The sequence below is a fragment of the Phyllostomus hastatus genome, unplaced genomic scaffold, assembly GCF_019186645.2.
Source record: "Phyllostomus hastatus isolate PE091 unplaced genomic scaffold, TTU_PhHast_1.1 phas_contig_1, whole genome shotgun sequence".
In the NCBI taxonomy this organism is placed as follows: Eukaryota; Metazoa; Chordata; class Mammalia; order Chiroptera; family Phyllostomidae; genus Phyllostomus; species Phyllostomus hastatus.
The window spans coordinates 15,008,516-15,033,437 of NW_025333498.1; the positions used below are offsets into that span (position 1 = coordinate 15,008,516).

Genomic DNA, 24,922 nt, shown 5'->3' on the forward strand with positions numbered 1-24,922 from the left:
TGTAAGACTGGTGCTGTGCTCAATTCCTTAGTCATTTTGTTACTTCATTTGCCACAGCCTGTGCAATAGGACTTGTTCCCATTTTACAGATGAAGAAACTGAGGCTCACAGAGGATTCCAGCTTTGGTCATCTGCCTCCAAAAACCCACAGGACTGTACTGTTTCTCTCATATGATCTAGTTGCTTGTATTTGGGGCCAAGTAAGAGTCAATTCAAAATCTGAATGATTTTTGCTCACACATGTGGACTGTGGGGTGAATATTTTCGAAACCAGATCTGGAAGTCCATGGTCATGATCTTTTAAATGTATATTTAAATGCAACATTCACATGTGTAGTCCAAATGTTAGCAATATTTTATGGGCTCTTAATCTCATTTTTTTGTGTTCTCTTTTATATCAAACCTCTCCAAGACGTGCCGCAGATATAATGTTTCAGATCCAAGAGGTGTTGCTCTTAAGGGCATTATGCTAAGTGATACAAGTCAGATAAAGACAAATACTGTATGACCTCACTTGTATGGAGAATCTAAAAAAAAAAACTCATAGAAACAGAGATCAGAGTTGTGGCTAACAGAGGCAGGGGATGGCAGGTGGGAGAATTAGGTGAAGATGGTTGAAAGGTATAAACTTGCAGTTACAAGTCTTAGAAATGTAGTGCACAGCGTGGTGACTATAGTTAATAACATTGTAATATATATTGCAAAGTTGCTAAGAGTAGATCTTAAAAGTTCCTACCACGAGGAAAAAGATTGTAACTATGTGAGGCGATGAATGTTAACTAATCTTACTGTTCTGAACATTTTGCAATATATACAATTATCAAATCATTTTGTTGTATACTTTTAAACGTATACAATGTTATAAGTTGATTATATTTCAATAAAACTAGGGGCGAGGCATCGTCCCTTCCTCTCCCAGACAGCACAGTGTTCCCCCGAAGGTCGCCCTACAGAGACTGTGGCGGTCGGGAAGCCCACTCGCGTGACGTTTAGCAGGAATGCCCCTCAGAGGTCGGAGATGCTGACAGGGAGGGGCAGGTGGGGAGGAAAGGCAAAGCCGGTGGAGCAGAGGGAGAAGGAGAGAGAGAAAACGGCCCTGCTGTCTTCCTCTCCAACCCTGTAGCCAACCCAGCAGTCACATTGCACAGACCCGAGTGCTGCTGCCCCCAGCTGCCCGCCCCCACGCCGGCCTTGTCCCCCGTTCCTCTGCGGGGGCGGCTTTCACACAGGAGGTGTGTGCAGGCAGAACACCTAAGAGTCTTGGCTTGTCATCTGAAATGAGTGAACACTGCGTCTCAGTTTCCTCGCCTGTAAACACGTGATACTGATAAGGTGGATTTCCCCAAATATCGAACACCTAATGAGATCATGTATTTTCATTAGCATTATTGAGTTTTAAGTGAATGTAATGAACGGCACATATTTAAGAGATAATACATTTGAAAGAGCATTTGTAAACCATACAACGTTCGTCCCTACCAACGTTCTGAATTTCACAGGAGCATCCTCATTCTTTAAGCCATGTTCTGCGTTGTGTTGAAGAGCCTTCATAACCCGGTTGCCCCTTATTGACAACCCCATTTCTCACCCCTGCCCGACACCAACACTCTGACACAACAGGACCAGCCTTCTCTACCTGACATCCTTTCAACGGGCTTTTCCCTAGAACACTGACAGCGACCTGCAAGCTCCCACCACCTGTGTTCCTTCTTCCACATGCGTTCGCTGAGCCTATCCGCTCAGCTGAGCACTGTCCCAGGTGCTGGGGAGGCTTCTGTGAGCAAGAAGGACAAGCTCACTGCTCACAAGGCGCTCCGAGAGCTCTCAACCTGGTGTGCAATAGGGACTGTGCACATCCTCCCGGCTCCAGTCCCCTCCGCTGTGAAATCCCTTTCAATTCCTGTTAACTAATTATCCTATTTCTCTTTCCCCTACAGCACTCGTCAGCCGTTTCATATAATTTAGTGTGTAATTTTATTTTGTAAAATTCTCACAGGTGGAAACACTGCACAGGAAGCTATGTTTTCCACATCTTCATGACCCAGAGTAGACATATAAAATGCTTATTGATTTCAGAAGAGTGCATCAGAAAGTCGGGTATGTGTGAGAAACTTTATGTGGGGACAGAACTCACCACTGCCCCCTGTCACCTGCACTGTGGGCGGGTTGACCCTGCTGGGAGGGCAGCACCAGCGAGGACAGACTGATTCACCGCTCGTCCAAAGCCAACCACAGGGGAAGCCATGCTCAAGGACATCTTCCTGCCGCCAGCGAAAGACGAGTGTCTCCTAGCAACCAGATTCCAGTGGCTTCCTGTCCTTGGGAGACTGCCCCTGCTCACGGCTTTGTTGCCTCACTAGGGGCTTGCATTTTGGCATGGCTGTTCCTTGCACTAATTCCAGATTCTGAAACTTTAGGAATGAGGTCTGATCTGCAGGCTAGCTGGCAGGCTTAGAGCTGAGAACCACGTCATTCATTACATGCTTCCAGCAATTTCTTGGTAACTTCCACGAAACAGAATGTGTTCTCTCAGCTTAAAAAGGGTGAATACATTTTTTCAAGATTTTATTTATGTCCAAGCAACTGGTTTGAAAGATATATAAGAAGAAAAAAGGATACATTTTTCCTATCAAATAATCAAAAAGTACTCAGACATTTTCAAAAAAAGATGCACTATCATTCAAAACCTATTACAGCAATAAACATTAACTTGACAAATTTGCCAATGTAGAAAGAAAAGCAAGTCAGATTTGAAGAAAATGACTCGAGGTCCTTAGAAATTTTGATGGCTTGAAATTCTGTCTGCTGAGATATGGCTTGAGCATCAGCTCTCTGTGTTCTTTCTAGAGATTTCCAACCTCAGGGTTATTTTATGGAGTACTACATTTTTATTTGACTGGGATTAAATTTAGTAGCTAATGTTGCTCTTTTAGTTTTCTTTTGTTCTTATCAAATATTCATCAAGATGCAGTAAGTTACTCATCTTTTGTAAAAGAAGTATTCAGACTTCATGTGAACAGCTCAAAACCAACTCTAAATATAGCTTTAATTTCAGTTAAACATCTGATTACCTGTCTCTTTCAAAAAAGAAAACAGAGAGAGAAAGAGAGAGCGAGAGAGAGGGAGAGAGAGAGGGATTCAGCTCCCTGAGTCAGTCACGTGCTCAGAACACTGCTAAAACCAGGGCTGGTCTCCAGTAAAACCACAGACGCCTGGTACTGCCCATGCCTCCTCAGCAGCAGACTTGGGCTTAGAGAGTTTGCTGCCTCTCTGTTCATGCAGTGAACTTGGTCTCTGTGGAGGCCCGAGTCCCTTGAAGGCCTCCTTCATTTCTTCCCCCATTCCTTCCCCGTCTCCCAGAAATTACAGGCACAAAATCACAAGCAAAGATTAATTCTAACTGTTTGGGTGCTGGCGGATTCTCACTAAACCTATGATTGAGCTTTTTCTTCTCAAGGAAAGTAAGGGTTTGCCAGCCATCTGCCATTGGCCTCCATCTTTTCATCACCCACTCCGACATCTGTCCTTGAGTGGGATTTTACTCAGGGGGTGTTGACTATTTCCCAGAACAACTCATAGGCTCTTTGATGTCCTCTTTCGGGGTTCTGTATATTTTGTTCCAAGGGTGCAGAATTAGTCATGTGGCTAAAGCAGAGCACTTCTCATTACCCTTTGCTTGCTCATTCAATGACCTTGCATTTGGATCAAAGCTTTCCTTACTGTTTCAGGTTGTTCTTTGTTCCCTGAAATGGTCAGGACACCCATTGACTATCTTAGGAGAATCAATATTGTTAAAATCCATGAAGAACTTTTGGCGAAAAAGAAAAAACTGTTCTGTTACCCATTTGTCTGAATTCTGTTTTCTTAGCCTTTTTTGATATACAGCTCTGTTCACTTGTTTTGATACCAGTTCAGGTAAATTCAGCTTGATCTAATTTTTCCAAAAGGGGGAAAATTAACCTTGATTTTTCTCTGGCTCTTTTCAAATATCAACTTGCAATTGTGGAATAAGCTGAGGACAGTCACGGCCCTGGGAAGGCAGGCCTCCCTGAGCCCAGCATTCAGACCACTGCACCGACACAGATGATTTGAGAATAATAGGCCTGGGTCTCAGCCTTGATCACTTCCATTTTCATCGTGGTTTATATAGTAGCTATAAATGACCAAAAGCCAAACAGATTGGCAGGCAGGACAGAACAGTGGTTGAGTCATTGCACTGGGGCTTTACAGTCCCATAGACCTGGATTAAACTTCCAGACCTGTCCTTTCCTGTCTGTGTGACCTTGGCAAAGTCATTTGACTTCTCTAAGCCTGGCATCCCTTACCTGTAAAAAAGGACTATAATAACCACCTGTAAGAAGGTCAGTGTGAGAATAAAGTGAAACAATGTAACAAATAACATAATGCCTGCAACCATGTTTACTGAATAATAGGTTACAATACAGAGTGCTTTGATATATATTGGTGCATTAGATTATCTTATCAGTCATCTGCTACTTCTGTACAAAGCACTGTGCTGAGTATGAAAAACCCACCCCCCCCCAAATTTGAACTCTCTCTTTCCTCAAAAACTTTATAACCCAATTGCTAATTGAGGAACAACACACAAACTCATAAAAGAAGGAGAAGTTGGACACAGCCTTTTCTGGAGTGTTATCCATTCTGAACCAGGTCCAGATCTGAAGCTGACGCATGGCCTTAGTTGCTGTGCCATGGCTCACACCTCACCAGCCAACCAGGCAGTCAGGGAAATGACCTTCAGCACCCATCCAACAAATATTTATTGACAGCTACTCTGTGCCAGACCTGTGCTGAGTGATGGGTGCGTCAGTCTTCCTTGGGTTTATTTTAAGTAGCATTCCGGTGTTTGTTCAAGCATTTCATATAAATTAACTCTATTAACCCTTCCACAAAACTAGGAGGGAGGTAGTAGCATTGGCCCATTTTACAGATGAAGAAACTAAGCACAGAGAAGTTAAATAACTTGTTTGTGGTCATGCAAGTGATATGCAGCAGAATTGGGTCAGAACCAAACAAAGTGATTTCTAGGGTCTGTCCTCAGAACCTTATGCTATTGCTTTCAGATGCCACTTGGTCACCTGAGACCATGTCATGTCTCTGGCTTGGTTTGTTTAATCCTCTTTTCCTGAGACGTAAGACTGGGGTTTCACTCTTTCCTTTCCTTCCAGCACTGAACACTTCAGAAGGGACTGTAAAATCCCTGTGGACACTACTTAGGCCATCCAAGCAGTGGGTCATCAGTTATCATATTTAAGGCAATCTCGCTGTTTTCAGTGAAAATTGCAAACATACTTTGATGCATTAAAAACCTCTACCTTAAGGAGGTTTACTTCATAATCTAATAAAACAGATGTCTAACTTGAAGGCTGCTGTAGCCTTCAAAGTATTATTTACATCGTCCTCAACACAAATGACTTCTAAAACTATCACTTTATAGAATAATTAAAATTAATATGCTCCTCTTGATTTCTGCGCTTGGGCATACATTTCCCTATGTAAAAATGCTCCAGCATGTGGAGGGCTAAGCCCTGAACGCTCCTGTCTGTCCAGCCCTGTGTCTCTTGTGGAAGGAAAGAATGCGTCCCATCAGGAAGAGCCAGAAGCGGGGAAGCATCCTTACTCAGAACCCAACCTCCCTTTCTTCCCCAGTTCTTCAGCTGTCTTAGAGACAGCAATTGAAGACAAGGAAAAAAGAAAAATGGCCTCATATTCGCAATGGGAAACACTGTAAAAAGAGAGAAATGGCTGTCCACATCGTCTCAGGACACACATTTCCCTGCAGGGATGGGTGCTGTCCTTCACGTGCTCTTTGCAGAACCTAGACCATCCTGCACACACGTGGATTATCAGACCAGACACTGAGTTTTATCCATAGTAAGCACATGACATCCAAAGAACAGAATTGCTCCCTTGAAGTTGAAATCAAAGAGCCCTTGCGAGCAGCCGCACACACGCGGAGTGGGAGAGCACACACATGTGTGATGGAGGCAGTCCGGAGGGAGCAGCGTGCTTCCCAGGGGTGGTTTGAAACATTGACAGATTGCAGAATCCAAATGTGATGTGTGGGAACATCACACACACACACACACACACACGAAAAACATTGCCAAAATCTCTCAAAGCCAAAGTTTAGAACACGTGCTCTGGATGGAGCAACAGTAATTTCAAAATAACTCCATTTATGATTTCATTCCTCATCTCTTTGATCACTTTGGCACACTATTTAGGAAATAGCAGAGAAAGAGAAACATGATGCTGGAGACAGAAATTTAATTATAAAACAAAGCCACCCACCTTGCTTTCGGGGTCAGGAAGTACAATGGCCTTCTTTTGCTGCAAGAATGAACTTAACACCAGTGTGTTAAATGATCACATATATTTTTTTTAAAAAAAGGAAATGGTTCTTTAAAAAAAAGCTGCAATAGCTCAGTCCTCATAGCAAGTCTTACCAAAAAATTAAAATTAAAATTAAATAAAAGCAGCATACTGTGGTTCTTTGGCACAAGGCAAAAAGCAGAGTCCTCAAGTCACTATTCCCCGTTTTGCGAAACAAAATAAAAAGCAAGAGCAAAAGGTGCTGCTTGGCAGAAGGGGAAGGACCTTAAAACACCTTATGCCTTCCTGGTTCCCTCCCAGTGCCTTCGCTCGGGTGTGGGCTGTAGAAGCCGTACTGATCGACACCAATGTCGCCATCCGCTGCTTAAATGCCACAAAAGTACACTTAGAATTGAGAAGAAAGTGACTGACACGGATATGCTGAGCCAGCCCCACTGCCACTAGAACAGTCTTTAATGCCCACACAAGGAGAATAAAAAGAAAGCACATTTTGCAATAGAATAAATTCTTTTTTTTTTATTGAGACCGCGGAAAGTCACATGACCCTGCATGTAGCCTTTTAGGAAAGCAAACGAAATGGTAAAGAAAGGAGCGGGGGGCTGCCTCTTCCTCCCGCCGCCCGCCTCTCAGCCCGTCCTGCCGCGCGTCCGCATTCTTCTGGGCGCATCTGTGGAGCTATTAAGTGGGATAATCCCTCTGGCCTTTGATACATTTCTGGACATGATTATTTCATTACTCGCAGTATATCAGTAGGATCATAATAAAAAGGACTTCTGACAACCTGCCAAGAGTTTTGTGGCCTTGTAAACACAAAAGTGCTCTAATAAAATTTTATTAAGTGTTAAAAAGTCATAAAAAGTGAAATAACATAAACTACAAAATTTACTGTCCTCAGCAAATGCTGAAAATATCGTCCACAGTAAAATTAAATTAGCATGTAATAGACAGAGAAGCAGTGTGGAGTGGATTTAAAAGAGGATCCAGGGAAAATGACACGGTAACCCAATCTGGGTCACGGGGATTTAATTCGGATTTTTCTCCCCAAATGGGAATAAGTGTGCAGATTACAGACGAGAGCTCCGGGGTTACTGGAGTCTCACACATTGATTGTCAATACTTCGGAAGAAATAATATATTGCAGATTGGAATGAACTGGGGAGAGGCGCGAGCGTGGCGGGGAGAGGGCGAGAGCAAGGGCGTCCACTAGGGTGCGCTGCGAGACCGGGAATCCCCGCCGGGCCGCCCGCGCGGCCGCGCCGCCCGGTGCCGCGCGCTCTCGCTTTGCCCTTGCCCTCCTCAAAATCGTATTTACACTTCTGGGTTGTTTTTTCTTTCTTTCTTCCTTTTTCTTTTCTCCCCCTCTCTCCCGTAACATTTTCTCCAAATCCGAAAATGAAGTGTAAGTCGGGCTTTGCCGGAGGCAGCCCTGGGTCCCCAGTTTCGGAGACCCTGGGCGCTGGACCGGAGTGCGCCGCTCCGACGGAGCTAACCCCCAGGGACAGGGTGTGGCCCCAACCCGCTCCCCCGGCCCGGCCCTTCCGCCCCGAGAGGCCGCGGAGCGCGCGAGGCCCGAGTCCGGCTCCGCCTGGGGTGCGGGTGCGCTTAGAGCGCCGGTGTCGCCGGCCTCGCCGCGGTTCAAGTGCATCCCCGGGGTCGGAGCCCGCGGTGCAGGGAGCGAGGTTTCCTCTGCTCAGACCCTTGTTGGTAGTCACAGGAGCCCGCGGCTCCCAGTTCCCCACTCCGCCGCCTTCCCGGCCGCGCCGGACCGCCGGCCTGGGGCGTAAAGCGGGGCGCAGGGGCGGACAGGCACCCGCTAGCTCTCCTCCTTCGCCCCTACCGGGACCCACGGTCGGGCAGCCCCCCAAGTCCAACGTGGAGGCTCCGCCTGGAAAAGAAGTTGGACTTCCTCTGCACGCAGCTCCGAAAGGAATCTGGAATCGGCAGGAAATTGTTCGAACACGCAGCCTGCGCCTTTGCAGTCAGCTCGCGCTTTGCTGAAAAGAAGCCGCTCCCACCAAAGTCCTGCCTCCCCTCCCCCCGAAAGCCCCGCACAGGTTCGTAAAGAGGGGTGCGAGATCTGAAAAGTACGTCTTCTAGAGAGAAAGACGTCGGTGACGGTACTTAATAAAAGGTGGGGGCTCTCTAGCTGCAGATAATCAACGGGCCACGTCTTGTTTGCGTTTCCAAAATGATGGAAACGCTGCCATCTGAGAAGTCCATATTAGCAGTCCGTCAGTTAGAAGTTAGTGAAATAAGGGATAATTGGGCAGTGACACAATTCGTGGCTCCATTTCTCTTCAGAGACGTCCAAGGTTTTAAGCTGCATTTAAGAATTAGCCACATTTTGCTAGAAAGTAAATATTTTTCAGTAAACCTGTTGCTAAAGCCCAGAAGAGGTCATTTAAAGTTATCACATAAGATCCCCCAGTTTCCTAGAGAGGCTTGCACAGGTCACTAGGATGAGGATTCCTTATATTTTTAATTTTTCTGACGGCGAGAGCATTTGGTTTTTGTGTGGCAATGTAATGTTCGAGGCAAATAGAGTGCCCAAGAATACTTTGCTAGGCAATGTTCACCTGACACTTCTAGCCTAAAATAAATATAATTAACTTAAAATGGGAATTATAGCACCATGTTTTAGATTTTTTGTTGTTATATGAAAAAAAAGTGTTCTTTAACAATTTTTTAAAGCCCTGTTTGTTGTCACTTGCAAAGTATTGAATTTGAAATAGCCTAGCCTGGAGCATTGAAGTTAAAAAAATCTAAACAAGTCCATTTAAATGTGTCTTGACATTTCTTATCAAAGGCTTTGAAAACTAATAAAAACAGAATTAAAAGGAATGTATATAAATAACAAAATTCCTTTTTAACGCAGTGTGCCTGCCTGGGGGGCAGGTCCAGGTTGCCTGTCCTGCAGATGGCCATGTGAATATGGTGGGCCAGGGTTGTTTTGAAAGTGAAGGGCACGCATGTTTATGAAAGTGCAGAAGCAAATGAATTACTACATGGATTTCCTCCAAAGTTTTGCATTTAAAATTTTATGATAAACATTTCTCCACTGACTTACAAAGTTCAAGAGAAATCTTTATACTTGTATTATTTTGTTCTGTTTAAATGTCAACTGAAGTTCATCTGTCCTTCAGAAAAAATACTTGCCCAACTATTTAAAAATAACACCATGACTAGGATTTTTAATTCTCTTCAGGTAATTTAAAATTTTTTGAACAAGAGTAGCACAACCTTATTCAGGGAGTTTAGTGTAGGAAAGAGGATTTCCAAACCTATAAATGTAGTCTATACAATGTTGTAGTATCAAAGGATTTTGTAAAGAAACTTAGGAATTAATACATTTTAAGCGAATATAAAATTATGTTTTAAAAGGGTTCTCCCACTCTATTTTCTCCCTTTAACAAAATCAAAGACTATTTTCCATTCTATTTAAATGCTAGAAAATTATTACCATAATAACAGTCTGTCAAGATGGTGGATACTTTTGAATGTGCTATAAAGAAAAAAGAATATTCTCAACCCTTTATATGTTTGAGGTACTTGAAGAGGCAAAGAGAAGTTTGTAAAAACATTTTACTACTGAAATCTACAAGACCATTAAAATGTGCAAGTAATTTATTCTAAGTGACTGAAAAGTATTTTTTCTAACTGCTTTTCACACTTTGAAATTTTTATGTGTACTTTAATTAGTACCTTTCTTTTAAATGTTAAATGTTCCAAATATGTTGTAGTGTTAGCTGTATGAGAGTAGCATTATTGGAATTGGTTGTGTTTTCTTCCTGCATAAGCAGTTGAGAAATATTTTATTTTAATCTTTTATATTTACATGGGATAAATTTGAACATGTACCTTGTGAGAGTAAAAAACAATCCATTTTTCTCTCCAAAAACTTGACATTGATCCTCATCACATAGTTTTTAATGCACAGAAACTGCCATTGAAATCAGTTTGGACATGACAGTTTAAGGGAAATTTTAAGACAGTGAAAATTTTACTTGGAGGAGTACATATTGAAGTGTGAAACAGCTAATAGCCAAAATTAAATCAGAAGGTGTACTTGTAGCATTCACTGGTTTGAATGATAATTTTAAAGGTAGTTTTTCACTAAGAAAGGATTTCCTAGTGCTCTCTGTATTTATGAATATCTAAATTATTCTACCCTGCGACTTAAAAACTCAATAACCAGATACCGAATTTATGTATTTTTAAGGTGACTAAGAATAAGGATATGAAAAGCAGATTGGCTTCATGAAAGAAGCCAGCATTTAAATTGTATTTTAAAATACAAACTTCATTTCACTTTCTGACAGAAATCTTGTGGCCAGCTCATCAGTTTTCCAGATCAGTTTTAAAGCAGTATGTAAAAACTACCCTTTCCACATTAGAAGTTCATATTTAAGTTTCCTTAACTGCAAAATCGCTCTAAAACAGAGTGTTTTATGTTAAGAGCCATTTCATGTGTTGGTCCCATTGATTACATATGAATGTATAAAAATCTTGTTTAAAGACCAGTAAAAGTGAGGAAATTCCAAGTCAAGCTGGCTAATTCCATTCATAATTCATCCCGAGTGCCTGATTTAGGAAACTTGCAAACAGTTTATAGCTATTCATACAAAACAAGTTGACTTGCTCTGTGAGCAGGGCGGCGGAGTTAACTCTGACTTCCGTGGTCAGAGAGTCTTCACTTGATAAAACGATGGAATGTAGGTTACGTTTTTTGGCTCCCCAGGAATTTTCCAATCTCAACCCTTTTTGGATTTTTTCTTTTTCTTTTTGAAAATGTTAACACGGAAGGACTTTTGTGTTCTAAGATGGGGTTGACTTTTCCCACCCATTTCCTTCCCCTTACAGATTTGTTCAGCAGTTCTTTTGAGGGCTGAGGAGGACCTACAGTGAGAAAATGGCAGACACCGTATATCTGTCCCCTTCGGCCATGCCTGCCCCCAGCCCTCCTTTCATTCTGAGAGAGCTGGGCAAGAATTTAGTACTTACACTCCCGTGCTTCAAACTGCTGCAGCTACAGCCCAAGCACTTTTGAGGGCTGGCAAGAAATCTGTCTAGACTTTGCATTCTGAACTGGAAGAAGCAGTTGGGGAATTCTCTGCCTTTAAACTGGGAAGCTTCCAGGCTGTCTTTCAAACCTGAAGCAATCCATCAGCTCATGTTTCAAGGCTGCACTGTAGGTGGATGCCTTCCCTTAGTTTTGATGTTCAGGAGGACATTAAAATATTTCTATAGAGTTTTTTTATGCACCCTAATTGCAATTTTAAACCAGGCTAATTATAAGGGTGAAAACTGGCCCCAGAGAGAGGCTGTGCATAGTAACTTCAATCTGATGTGAACTCCAGTGACTTTTCAAAGTAAGATCTTGAAAATGTGGGTTTCTGGTGGAAAAGCCTGCCATCTACTTAGAGTAGGAATCTTTAGGACCAGTTAATATCCACAAAACACGCTTCATTAAACTGGAACAAACATGACGCTGAATTCCTGGCTCCCCGTTTTCCTGAATGTAGGTCATTTTGTGTCCATACAATTTAACGTCTGAAGGGATTTCCTGTCTTTGAAGTCCAGCAGTTTGTCACCTGTTTGGATAGCCTCCTTAAAAGTTGGGGCTCTGTTCCTACTTTGAAAGACTTAGTGACTCCATGTTTCCTGGCTCAAGTTTCCCAGCTCACTGAAGGCCAAGGTACCTGCAGCTGTGGGACTTGCCTTACAAGTCGGCGCCTGCAGATGCCATATCCCAAGCTCCGTTCCTCCAGGTCAGAGCCTCCAAGAAGAGCCTGGAGCCATACACTCACCCAGGTGAAGCCACAGAGAGGTAAGCTTTCGTGAGGAGGAGCCATGTATCAACATGCATAGCTTTTGAGAACCAGAGTAACTGGTGCATGCTCGTGCAAAACACAACCGCTGAGGCCAGACGTGCCCTGGTGGGCGAGACCCACGGCAGTGAGGAGCCACATTTCAATGTGCTTTTAAAACATGTTTCATTTTTATCTAAGAGGGCATCCTATTTCATCACTTTTTACGACATGGATCCTACAGTTAAATATTTCTAGTGAAAACTAGCCTATTTCTCGTGAAATGTCATTTGCAAATGAACAGTGTGTTAGGTCGCAACTGTGAATTATTTCTAGGAACTGTAGTGTGCTTATTTTTACCAAATAATGCCAAACCTCTTTGTCAACACTAACACATCCTACAAATTAAAGCTACTTGCATTTTAGCCTTTAGCCCATCCACCAACTAATCACTGCAAAGACGCTTCTCTTTCAAAAAGGTTTACTAATTGTTTGAAAGCCTCAGCACAAATTAGGCATCTTCACGGTACTCCTCGCTAAGACCATTTTTCATCTTAGTATTAAGTAAACATTTAGAAGTTTATGCGTTTGGGAGGGTCCTTTTCAGAGAACTAGACTCATGTGTTCATGAGATTAAAATATCCTGATACATGATGGGGAGGAAATGAAAATAGATTTCAACACAGGTTTGGTTTAAGGTCACGATCCAATAAGATTATGATCAAATGGAAAAGAAAGTAGACAGAAGTTGAGCATGCCAAAGGAAGGGGCATGGAGCTAAATTCTGCATGTGATTCTTTTATAATGAATTAGAATGCAATTTGGATGACTTGGCATTTTCTTTTTGTGGATATTAATCACTGTGATCCAATTTCTCTAGAAGAAATTGTAGCCACTGTGACTGAGTCTGCCCTCCTGGGTTGCTTTCTAACTAGTAGCATGGAAATCATCCAGGAAAAAAACATCACCTTCAAAGCTTCCACCTGAAGGGCACACCTCCTGTGTTGCTCACAAAGCAAGTGGCACTGTCCGGCCAAGGAGGGAGACCCAGATACATGCACGTATCTCAGGTGCTTGGTGGTCTTCCTGGTCCCTGCCCTTGGCGACTCTAAGCCAAGTGTGTGAAAGCATCAGAACAGATGCCGTAGTTACCAAATGAAAATTCTATCTCTGGTCACATACTCCTGCACCTTTCACACTGGGAAAATGTTCCAATATTTCCTTGATTACATCACAGATGACATGAGAACAGGACAGTTGGAAACAGCACCGAACAGCTGAGTATCTCCGCACACTCAGAGCACTTAAAAGTGCTTTGAAGTCACACAGCTGCTCTTTCTTTTTGAAATTGTCTTCAGTGAAACCCCCAAAACCCCATGTCTACCTTTAAAGCATCAGGAGTTATTTTAATTGGGTAATAACCATTCATATTTTCCTTCTGATAAAAGGAATTAAGAATGAAATTTTATGATGATTATAAACTATTACTGGCTCAAGAGACAAGAACAATTATGAAAAATATGTCCTACATATTTGGCATGAATATGAATTTAGAGTTCTAAACCATTCATCTTAAATATTCAAGCAACTTATTAAAGTTTATAAAATAACATTCACATAATGATAACAAGGCAACTTATAATAATGGGTTGATATATCATCGATATTGCAGCGGGCTCCATGCCAAACAGGGATGCTGACTTGGTCTTTGCCTGCTGGGTTTATGATAAAAATAGATCCACGATAAGAAAAGATGAAAAACGGTAACAGATTTTGGGTATCTGAGTGTCTTAGATCCCCTTCAGCCACTGATTGTTTTAAAAATGCTTTTAACGTGTATCACATCTCTCCTCTCCCTCCTTCTCCTGTTTCTTCCTCTTGTGTTTTTTTCCCCTTCCTCCTCCAATGAAAGTTATCAATCAGGAGAAAGAAAAGTTGTTTTGGAAAAATGTGAACACTGGACTTTGACTGCTAAATACTGGGAGTAGATCTGATGAGAATGAAACCGTAACAACTAGCAACTGTTTGAGGACACGTCGGGCTACGTGGATATCGCATGCTCGTCGGAGGTAATGCACCCCGCTTGGCCCGGCGTGGGCCAGGTCCAGCGTGCGGTCCTCTGAGAGCAAGAGCGTGTCTAGCTTTGAGTGGGTGCCTCCTGCTAGTCCCCATAACTGGTTAACTCTCACAGTAAACTTTTTGAACGAATTGAAGGCAACTAGGGAAATTGCCAAATTTCCACAATGTGGGCAAAAATGACTATACTAAATGGAGGGGCTGCTCGGATTTTTTTTCAACATAAGCCCAGACCTGTGGAGTCCTAGCAGTTACCACTCAAACACTTCCTGTGTGTTAGTGGAATCCAGCCCCTTCGAGTTTACCTAACTGGAAGTAGTTTGTTCCACTTAAGTACTGATACTTTTTAGCTTGACCCAACCTCTGTTATGATTGCATGGAAACCCCCAGATTTAACCTCTGTCCTGGGGCCTGGGTTTTTGTTCCCACTTCACTGTGTGACCTCTGGCAATCACTTCACTGGTCTGGGCTTTGGTTTCCTCACTTATAAAACGAAGGCAGTCACGCCTCTTCGTAGCCTTAGTGTGAATATTCATAAGGCATCTGGGGCACAGTTGGCCATCGGTAGAGACCTGTTACTGGAGTTGCACGGAAAAAACTAGACTGAACCTTTGATCTCACAATTGTTCAGTACCTGAAATTTTAAAGATCTTTTAAGAAGATAGAGAGAGCATCTAAATGCACAGTGTAAGTACTAGCATCTCATTTACACTAAAAAAAAAAGACAGTTCTGAACTCAAACTTGAGATTTCAATGTTCGCCAGCCTTCCCTCCTCCCACAGCGATCTGATGGAAAATATTTCTGTATAGCAAAAAAGGACTTAATTCTTTTCATTCCAGGTGATAACCTTTATGGGCAAGTCAGGTTAAAAAAAAAGACCCAAAAGCCTCAAAATACACATCTTTTTTTAGAGAAAGAAGAAAAGCATCTAAGAGGAAAGGATTTGCTAATTTATGTTTGGGGGGCCTATGAGTAAATAAGAATGGCAAAGCATATGGAACTTTTTAATCTGTATTTCTTAAAAAGTTTGTCTGGGAAGTAGCTTTTATATGCCAAGATTCATTCCATGATTAGTTTCTCAAACTCTCGAATATAAGGACCTGGAAGGGAAGTGCTGACATACCTATACCCAGAGCTGTGTGATTGGCATCCCCGTCACATTGTAACTGACAAACAAAATAATCTCGGGCTAATTGCCGCATGTCATAGGTGACAGACGGCCCGTGATAACTTTTATGTCTGAGCCTGTTGTAACAGCCTGACACACGGCTTGGTGGAGATCAGCAGTGGAAGCCCATTCGTTGCTGTTTTTCCCATAAGGCCTCAGTAAAACATCATCTTTCTTACTGCTCACTTCACAAAAGATAGTATACTGAAATGTACTGAGATTTTTGAACTGGAGTCAAGAGATATGACCCTATTTTATGTTGATCCATTCAGTGGTCCTTGAGAATTGATGCAAAAGCTCTGGAAAAATACATGAATGAAGTACTCATAAATGAAACTGTTCATATTGTTCTCCATAACAACCACAGAAAGAAATGCTACTGGCATCTTCCTCTAGAAATAGAGCCGTTTCTGCCTATCTGACTCCATCACCTTGGACGTCAGTACTGACCATGCTGAGGCTCGGAGTTGTTTATACAGTTGGCCAAACTTCACTGAGTTTTAGTTTTCAGGTTCTACTGGATGTTCTTGTGACAATTGCCTAATTTGGGGCTATGTTGGAAATTTGCCTTTAAATTTGGGGTGTTCTGTCTTTGTTCTTTATAAGTGCTCAGCCATTTTACAGGAATTTCCATTTTTTCTTTTCACTTTTTGCTTGAGTTTACTCAACTAAATTATAGCCAAGCAATAACTCTAAAGCTTAGTTTTTCCACCTGGCTTTCCCTGCTGACCTGCATCTGCCTAGATGTCCTCATGTGTAAAGTAAGACTCCTTAAAGAGTCCTCCCAAGATTGCAAAGTATCATTGTAGTATATTCAATAATCTGAACCTAAATCAGTTGGTCTATTTTGGAAGACCCTAATATATTCCAATCCCTTCTCTAGGTAGGTAGAGAGAGGGTAAGTGGGATGTGGGGTCCTGGTTTGCAAGGAGAGGACATTCTGCTTGGGGTAATAAGGTGTCAGTTTATTCAAGAAAGCAGACCATTAATTGTGTGCTGTGTACCTTAGTGCTTTAGGAGATCAAAGGAAGAGATCAGCGAGGACAGAAAGAACTACTAAGGAGGTTCTCCAGAAGAGGTGGGCCGCAACCGTGTTGAGGAAGGGTGGGCAGCTTTGGATGGGTGAAAAGAACATTCCAGTAAGGAGAACATCGTGGGTGAAAATGCTGAGGCAGGAATGAGCTCAGTGTGTTCCTAGTACTGGGCAGATCCCATAAAATAGTTTTGTTTGAACCCTCTGTGAAAACTTGTTTTTCGTTTGTTCAGAGTCAGCCAGTTCTCACAGGGACAGGTTTGATGCTCTGTGCAATTGAGGTCTCCCTCGCTTTAGCTTTTAACCTTGCTCCTCTCAAATCTGGTTAAAATGCTGTTGGAGGTCATGTCGTTTTCCCCTGCCAGGCCCTCCGTTGCTGAATCTCCTGTAGATCACATGCAAGGCCTTCAGGACACCCCCCACCACCACTGTCAGCCTCATGGCACCTCTGGACCCTTCTCACTTTTCACGACCCAGCTTCATCCACCTGGAACTCACCACGTTCCCTCTCGTCTGTGGCCCTTCACACGAGCTCAGGACTCAGCTGCAACATCACTTCCCCAGGGAGACCAGGTTAGATTCCTCTGCTGTTTGCCCTCACAGCTCTCTACAATAAGCATATTTTATTTTAATTACATACTTCATACCTGTCTTTCCCATGAGACTATAAACCTCTTGCCACGAGAAACCATTGGCTTGGTCATGATGGCTAGCACAAAGCCTGGCCCTATTCGTTCATTCATTCAAAAATTCCTATTAAACACCATGTGCCAGGCCCTATTGCAAGAGGAAGCAAAACAAGCAAAAACTCTCTGTCCTTAGATTCTGCTTGGAGAGGCAAGCACTAAAAGTAGCTGAAAATAAAATATATAGTGTGTGTATATTTATAGTCTAACAGTAAATGCTTAGGAGAAAAATAAAGCCTGAAAGGAAAACAGAAAGTGCTGGGTACAGGGTGAGGGGGTAGACTTTAGACAGGATGGCGAAGGAAGGCCTCACTAAGGGGAACCTTTGAACAAAAACCCAGAGGAAGTACCTAGAGGAGCTGCGCAGATCCCAGGGAAGAGCAGGTGGACTGAGGAAGCAGCAGGTGTGCAGGCCCAGACCCGTGTGTCCCCAGAGCACACACAGGTCAGTGGGCTGGAGCCAGAGCCCGAGGAGGGCAGTGAGGGAAGGACAGCAGTCACACACACACAAACAGGTGTAGGACTATTGTTTATTGTTATTTAATATGTGCGCTTTGGATTGGGAGACCTGAAGGAATTTGGCTGTGTCCTTTTCTGCTTTAAAAGTTATTTTAAATGACAATTTTAATGACTTAAAACAATGCTAGTAATTCAACATATGGAACAAAGCTCAGTATCATAAGCTTGTTAAATTAAAGGATACCAATGCAGTCAAACACCCCCAAGGGTCTTGTGCACAATGCAGAGTCACATGTGACGTGCTGAACATGTGACTCCAGTTCATGCCTTTGGCAGAGAATCATGGGTGGAGGTGAAATATATGAAAGTTGGCAACCTCAGTTACCAAAGAATTTTGCTTTCAATCCCCCCTTTGTAGGGAAAGGCAGGGCAGTGCATGATCATCTAACAATAACAGCAGAGAAAATAGTTGTGGTTTTGTTGTTGTTTTGATTCAGTTCTTCAGGGCCCTTATTCTTTGGCTGCTGTGGTATAATTAGCATTTCAAGTAACTATTTCACCAGGTAACACTCGGCGCTGTAATTAATGAAGTACACGGTTCCCCCATGCACAGGGAAAGAGTTTGAGACATACCAGGAAGAGAATGCAAACAGGAGGAATCCCTTCTTTGAAATGCCCCCCCACAGCTGCAGACCCACACAGGCCGCTCTGCACGGGACATCTGGCCCAGGCCCACGGTGCGGAATGTCACTCAGCACGACTGGCGGGCTCCCTTCACCCTGCGCTTCGTCAGCACGCAGCACACACCGGCTTTCCTTCTCTCAACACTTGGCTGCCAGCTGTCCGACTCCATGAACAGAGCCTCCTAAGAAAAAGGTACACAGGAAGTGAGGGCTGGATATATACCACGTCTTTTTTCAAAATTGGCAAACCCTGGTCATGAGAACAGCTTTGCAAGACTTGGGCTTAGTTTCGGCTCCACAGAACAAAGAAAAACTGTCTTCATAGTGTGTGTCCAGCGTGTAGGCCACACAACAGTTCTCTGACTGCCACAGCACATGATGCGCCATGGAGTGTAAGTTCACCAGGGAGACAGATATTCATGCACAAAGCTGTTGCTGCACAGGAACCTCACAGCACAAGGGGCAGGAGAAGACACAAAACATCTCTGAGGAAGATACTGATGCCTCTGCTCTGACCTGAGGCTCAAAGCACACTTTGTGAGGTGCTGAGTCCCTCTCGGCAGAGTGTGGCGTCCTCGGCATGTGATTGAGGTCTGGGGCCGGCCTTGCTTTCCCCTGATGTCCACCTTTGTCACTGTGAAGGTACTCGAGCCTCAGTTTAGTCTCAAATCCTGCGGCACTTAGAGCTACAAGATCAAAGTCCATCACAGGCCTTTGGGCTGGTGCCAGCAAAGTTCAGATGGTGCTTCACACGAGGTCTCAAGTGCCTCTCAGCCATGGGTAAGGGCTGGCCGGGTTTGATCTTGAACTACACCCATTTGGTGAGTCTGAGGTCTCTTGTTGATAAGCTCTGCTTGGCAGAGTTCTGCTTTCATTAACATGCCCCTTGGGTTGGTTCGTTTTCCCATGTCTCAGCACCTCTGGGTGTAACCTTATCTTCCCACTTCATACACATGATGGATCTGAAACAGCACAGGTGACGTTTGTCTTTGGCTTGACAGCTGGATTACTTCCAAAATTCACAACCAGTGAAGAAAAGTCCCAAATCCCAGCTCTTCTTATCATCTGACATTTATGGAACAGCCATAGTGGGTGAGATGCTAACAGTGTTAGACACGGTTTCAGTAAAATGAACTTACTGCTTGAAAGTTTATTCACCTACAAAGCATAAGTGTTACAAGCAATGGAAATAAATAAATGACAGATGGTACTTGGAGGTGACAGTGAGATGTCTCTCAGAAACTTGGAAAATGGGCAAGCGGTTGACCTCTAAGCAATGAGCTAGGTAAATAAATGCATATTTGAGAGAGACAACATGTTTCATTACCCTTTAGGAAGGAAAAGTGATTTCAGAGGACAGCGTCCTCAGGAAGACAAAGCCTACAAGGTGCTTCTCCAGTCGGTCTGGGGCTGTCTCTGATAGCCGCCGTGCCTGTTGCACATTTTCACTTTTGCATTTCTCTTAAACATTTTTTTTTAAATCCTCACCCAGGCTATGTTTATTATTTGGGGGTGAGAGGGAGAGAGAAATATCAATTCATTGCCTCCCGTACACACCCTGACTGGGAATCGAACCTGCAACCTAGTATGTGCCCTGGCCAGGGATCTAATCTGCAACCTTTTGGTGCACAGGATGATGCTCCAAACAACTGAGCCACTTGGCCAGGGCACACATTTTGTTTTTGAAACCAGGAAACTTCATCACCCACCCCAGTCATACTCATTAGCATCCTAAGGAACTAATTTGCAAAACATACCTGCTCTGGGAACACAGTGCGGCCCAAACTAAAGAAAGGATGTGCCCTCAGATGCAGTGTACCAGGATCAAAATAAGCAATCAGAGAGGCAGAATTTGGTGGTTTGTCTAGAACTGCCTGTGTAGAGAGGTGGTGATGGTGGAGGCAAGGAAGGGAATCACTCCAGTCATCAGATCTGTGTGTGTGTGTGAGAGAGAGTGTGACATGAAGTGTTTTCTGGCCTTACCATGGTCTGCATGGAACATTCTCAATACTCTTCACTCTCCATTCACAGATTTCTGAACAATGGCAGAGCTTTGCAGATGATGTGATAGCAAGAAAGTATTCTGCGCTCGGGAAAGGGACATCTCCACTGTGGATAGTCAACGTTCTCATTTATGCATCTGTTTCTTCTGAGTTAACTCGAGTCTGACCATCTCTGAATATCCTTGAAAGACTTCGGTCCAAATAATAGCTTTGCCACTCTTATTTCTTCGTTTGTGTAATTGAGCTTACTAAAACACCATGGGATTGCAGTGAGTATTAAATAAGATACCATATGCTCCATGCTTCTAAAATCATAAGCATTCCACAAGTATATTTAATATTAAATTTTGTTTCTATTATGATTCCTTATTTCAGAGATCAATAGACATCAACGCAATTTTACAATGTGCTAAAGCTCTTTGAACGTGTTCCTCAAAATGCCGTTGTGAACAAAATGCACATTGCTTTCTTCCACTTACTGCTGCACAGACACAGCCCAGCTTGGAGCAGTCCCCACAAGTGGTGTGCATCTTGCAAAACCCGGTCCCAGGGGGTGGAAATATAGTCCCTTCTTTGAGAATTTTACTCCACAGTTTGGGTCCATGATGTCCACATCGTTACCAGCCAGGGAAGGCCATGATGAATTTTATTTTTCTGAGAGGTGATTTTTACATTTTTGGAAGAAAAGAGAAAATCTGAAAACCATCAAAGAAGTCTCATATGGTAGGGGGAAATCGTGGAGCTGAAGTTGGTAGACTAAAGTCTAATTAAATATTCAGGGTTCTAGTTTCCTTCTATCTATCAGTGATACCACATATCTCAGCCATAGCTTCCTCTATTTTATGATATAGCTGACATATAACATTATATTCGTTTCAGATGTACATGTTTTGATACATGTATATATTTTGAAAGGATCACCAAAATAACTCCAGTTAACATTCATCACCACACAGTTATAATTTCTCTCTTGTGATGAGATCTACCCCCTTAGCAACTTTCAAATGTACACACCAGTGTTGCTAGCTGTGGTCAGCATGCCGTACATTACATCCTCATGGTCAATTCTCTATCTGGAAACTTGTACCTTTTGACCCCCTTCACCCATTTCACGCACTACCTACCCTCTATAGCATCCTTTTCTTGCAAGTGGGTTTACTTTCTCTGCCATATATGAGATTGTTAAGGTAGAATGAGAGATATACGAAAAAGCAAAAATAATGTCTATACACATGCAAAATTTCTGTCTTTCCCAGACTGTGCTCCTAAAAGACAAGACCTTGCCTCTCTGTACCCAGAGCGCCTGTCATACGGTGGGCAGGCTTATACTGGAAGAATGGATACGCCAGTTAACAACTAGTTAGCCCTGAGAAACAGTTGCCGTTGGAGATGCTTAGTAGACCCAGCGGAGAAACTGTGTCCTGAAAGGGAACACTGGTGTGGAGCACGCAGGTGAGAAGCGTTGAGCAGTAGCCTCAGAAGCTACTGCTGTCTGTGGCTATGGAAGAAAGGGAATTTAGACTGGGTGAGGGAATAGCCCAAAGCAGCAGTCCCCAACCTTTTTGGAGCCAGGGACCAGTTTCGTGGAAGGGGATTTTTCTATGGACAGCAGGGGATGGAATTAGGGGAAGAGATGGGTGCGGGGAAGGTGGTTTGGGGATGATTCAAGTGCATTACATTCAAGCTCAACTCTTGCTGGGTAACGCGGTCCTAACAGGCCTGGACTGGTGCTGGTCTGTGGGCAGGAAGTTGGGGACCCCTGGCTTAAAGGATTCCTGGCCAGGTCTTTATCCGGACAGAAACTGGTGGGAAAAGGTCCCAGCTCTGTCAGGCTGTGAATACCCATCTGAGTGAAGCGGGAAGTCAGGTGACATCAGTTAGAGTGTTCTGCCGAGTGTGGCTGAGTGTGATGGATGGCTCAGTGTGCTGTTTATTCTAGTGCAGGTTGGTATTTCACCTCTGTTTTCATTAGGCCGGGGCTAAGGTAATAAGTCTTTCCTCTGGCTGAAAAATCTGTCTTCAGCCATTTGTTGATCTTCTTGAACAGGTACTTCAGGAGCTCAGAAGTCACCCTAAAGGAGATTTTGAATGAAAACTTAAATAATGCCGGTCGGCATCCACCGAGCTCTCAGGCAGCACAGGCCACCACTGGACTTGCTGCGGTTATCAGGTGCACAGAGTCACATTTACCCAAGGAGACCTGGTCTCAGGAATGATGTGAGGTAGCCACACCTGCAGGAGGCCGAGCGCACATCACGCTTTGTTTCTTTGGAAAGATCCAAGGTTGTATGGAAGTCCAGTGAAGGCAGTGCAGTCTTCATGGGCTGTTTCCGTGAAGCAAGTGTTGCAGTGGAAGGTGGCCCAGACTGGGCCTCAGAAATCTGCTCCATGATTCTCCCTCCAGGCAGATCTCTAGATATCGCCAAGCCTCAGTTTCTTCATCTCGCAAGACGCAGATATTATTAGTGCATGCAGTGGTTTTAATTGAAAGCATTCATTTCAAGCACATATAATGTAGGTTTCAGTTTTTCTCCAGAGCTGGTAGGAACACGTTGAGAATGATGATGGGCCCATGGCGTTAACAAGCTGTGGCGCTGCAGCTCGTCCCTCTGCCCAGCCTCTGGCCAGCGGCACACAAGGAGCAGAGAGGAAGGTGTCAGTTCATTAAACGTCTGTCCAAGAGGCAATGCCCCCGCAGCTGACAACAGTCAGGAACTGGCAGGGCCAGTTTGTCTCTGGTTTTTGTTTGCTCATTTTTTAATGAGCCGATGAGCAGGTGATAGGGCTTCTAATCTCAGAGCCCATGTATTTGCTCCATCTGGAGGGGACCTGCTGAAAAGTTTTATCTATTCTAAAGGGTGTAGTTGGGCTGTTGGGAGAGAGAGTCAGAATGTTGGATTGCTGGTCTCACCTCTCAGGTGTTCCACTCAGCATGAGGGTCCCTTCCATCCCCTCAACCTGTGGGGTCATCCCACCTGTCCCGTTTGTACTGCAGGCCACTTGCTGTGAAAAAATGGTTCTTATTTAATATAAGTAGGGTTAACACACATCCTGATTTGTTCTTAACAGTCTGTTCTATGCTTTTTGAGCCAGAATAAATATTATAACACTCCCATTAACTCTCAAAGTGTTGAGCAATAAATTATGTGATGCCAAAATACAATAGGTTAGTTTTTCTGTGGGTACCTTCTCAACCCCAATGAATGCCTTATGTCGATTGGTAATATCCCCTCTGCCATCAGCTTAGTTGGGTTACGATACACAAAGACAAATAAGTGGTGACTGTATAATTTCCTCACAGCAATCCGTATTCAGGAACATCATTTCCGGGGCGCTCCTGACTGGAGTGGGGAGTCTCTGCGTTGAACTGCAGTAAACATAATGTGATGATTCTAATGAGGAAGGGTTTCCCCCACAGTCCTGTGAAGTAACCTAACTTTTGGGAGGCAATAATCAAATATAAGTCACTCTTTCTAATAATTCTGAAAGAACAATGTCAACCAATGAATTATTTTTATTCATCCATTTTTCAATAAATAGTTATTCAATAAATATTTGTGTTATGTTTCTGGACACTGAGCTAGGTACTAGAAATATAGAAATTAAGGACAATCTCTGACCTTAAGGACTTTATAGAAATGGGGTCAAGAGTCAAGCCAGTGGTGACAGTCTGGCTAATGGTGACACAGAACAGGAGCACCTAACTCATCTTTGGGCCGCTAGAGAGTACGGAGGGAGGGAGGCTTCCAAGAGGTGGTGATGTGAGTGAGTCTTGAAAGATAAGTAGGAGTTAGGCCAGGGCGGATTTCCTTTCAGATATGTTCTAATATTAGGAAATAAAAGAATGAAGACAAATTCAAAAGTCAGGAAACATTCTTTTGCTGGAACATCAATGTCCTGTTGATTCTAAAAGAAGTTGTTGCTAACAGTGGGAGCTTTTGGTGGTCTAGGGGGCTCAGGGGCTGAATCAGCTTTCATATTTAGGAGACTCTGAAAGAGCTAGGATTCTGTAAAAGCATTTTAACATGCAAATTTGTGATCCACATAGGGAATTTTAAATTTTCTAGTAACCACATTATAAAAGTAAATAGAGGCGAAATTAAATGTCAGTAATATGTTGTATTTAATCCAGTATACCCAGAATATTATCATTTCAACATGCAGTCAACATAAAAAAATGAGATATTTTGAAATCTTGTTTTCACATTAAGATTTCAAAATCCAGCACATGTTTTACACTTAGAACACATTTCAGTCCTTACCAGCCATGTATGGCCCATGGCTCTCATATGGAACAGTGCAGTTTTATAACATCAAATCTCACTGTGGTCATAAATGAAAATGAACTCAAAGTGCCCTGGCTGGGCTTATGCATGACTATTAATTCCATCACTTATATAAATAGCATACACTTCTTTAAGAAGGCAGAAACAAAAATTCTACTGAAGCCTATGTTATATCCTAAGTATTTCTCTTATACTGACAGCCAACAGTGTAGAATGATAGACCTGAACCTCACAACCCAACTATGCTAGAATCTTCGAAATACAACTGTTATAATTGTGAATGCAGCCAAAGCACTGGGAGCCCCATGGTTGCTTATAGATTTCACCACCACAAGGGCCAGTTTGTGATGACGAATCTGTGAT

At 43.2% G+C, this 24,922-nt stretch overlaps 1 long non-coding RNA gene across 2 annotated transcripts; it reads left to right on the plus strand.

Annotated features, from left to right (window-relative positions):
* The first annotated feature begins 7,949 nt into the window (after positions 1 to 7,949).
* LOC123808862 lies at positions 7,950 to 23,873 on the plus strand. 2 transcript variants are annotated; one of them, XR_006783847.1, is made up of 9 exons: positions 7,950 to 8,411; positions 12,029 to 12,184; positions 14,077 to 14,233; positions 16,808 to 17,015; positions 18,201 to 18,463; positions 20,302 to 20,542; positions 20,649 to 20,996; positions 21,530 to 21,725; positions 22,321 to 23,873. It is a non-coding gene; the product is annotated as an uncharacterized LOC123808862 (long non-coding RNA). The 2 variants fall into 2 exon arrangements; XR_006783850.1 differs by lacking the exon at positions 20,649 to 20,996.
* The last annotated feature ends 1,049 nt before the right edge of the window (positions 23,874 to 24,922 follow it).